This window comes from Cololabis saira, chromosome 8, assembly GCF_033807715.1.
Source record: "Cololabis saira isolate AMF1-May2022 chromosome 8, fColSai1.1, whole genome shotgun sequence".
Lineage (NCBI taxonomy): Eukaryota > Metazoa > Chordata > Actinopteri > Beloniformes > Belonidae > Cololabis > Cololabis saira.
The window spans coordinates 6,645,672-6,646,963 of NC_084594.1; the positions used below are offsets into that span (position 1 = coordinate 6,645,672).

The 1,292-nt window shown below is 39.8% G+C and overlaps 1 non-coding gene across 1 annotated transcript; it reads left to right on the top strand.

Moving 5' to 3' along the window:
• Positions 1-379: 379 nt before the first annotated feature.
• trnal-uag (transfer RNA leucine (anticodon UAG)) lies at positions 380-461 on the top strand. Its single transcript has one exon. It is a non-coding gene; the product is annotated as a tRNA-Leu (tRNA).
• The last annotated feature ends 831 nt before the right edge of the window (positions 462-1,292 follow it).

A 1,292-nucleotide genomic window follows, 5' to 3' on the forward strand; every position in this document is an offset into this window, starting at 1 on the left:
ATATTCTTGTTAAGATTTTGAGTTTTTGCAGTGATCCATTTTACTTATCCTGTGAAGGACAGAGTCATATTGATAAGTTCAGAAAAGTGTTTTTTATTGTTGTGTTTTGATGTATTTGATGTAAGCCCAGTGGATATTTAAAGCTTACAGAAGGCTGCATTTAACTGCTGCTATGTCATTCCTGCAGTATTTCTGCAGGTGTTTTGGTCAGTGCTATTATTTGTAATATATTATATTATTTGTAATCAGCACAAATTTTCTGTCCCCATATGATAAAATCCACCATCCACCATCCACCAGTACTGACTGTAGTGAATTGGTGCGTACAAGTAAAACTTAAATGAAGTGAAAACAAGTCAGTTTTCCTACAACAGTCGGTGGTAGTGTGGCCGAGCGGTCCAAGGTGCTGGAATTAGGCTCCAGTCTTGGAAGAGGCGTGGGTTCAAATCCCACCACTGTCATCAAGGCTTCAAAGCAACCTGATAAGTTAGCATCAGTGACATCTAGTGTCCAAATTTGTGCAGTGTTTTAGAGGCACCAAACATTCATCATTACCATCCCTCGCTGCTTACTCCAATTCAGAATCATAAAGATCTGTCGGACCCGTACATCTCAAACAAGATCAAGGGCCACATTTGAACAAACAAACTCACTGAAGTAATCCCATTTCAACTATGCCTCTCCCTTGATGGAGGGATCGCCACAGTAGAATTGGAGACACGAGCATCGACCAAGCAGCATGTCTTGACAGTCATTCTTCTTATTAGATTTAGAATAATCAATTAACCTGACATGCATGTTTTTGAACTGCAGGAAGAAGACCAGAGTGTCTGGAGAAATCCTACACAAGTACAGAGATCATTCCAACGCCACACTGAAAGACTCCTGCAGGGAGTTGAAGCAGAAATCTTCTTGCTGTGAGACAACAGTGCTAATCACTAAGCCTCCTCGTCATTATTCACTTTAAAATGCATGCAGATCTCTTCTGAACTTGTCAGGTGGAGTACAAAACAACTCAGTTTTTCACAGAGGATCCCGGTTTCATCTTTTCAGTCATATAACTTTAGACACAATTTGTTTTCAAGTTCTTACTTTTAAGGTGAGCAAAGAAAAGCAGTCAAAACCCCTGCAGTCTGATCACTTTCACCTGCAGCATTTTGTTATTAAAGTCTAACTTTCATGCAAAACCCCAACAATTTTACTCTGCCACATTTAATGGATACATATGACTTTTTCGGTGAGAGACACATCTTCATCATCTAATCCAGTAAGAGTGTTGGTAGCAGCATGGT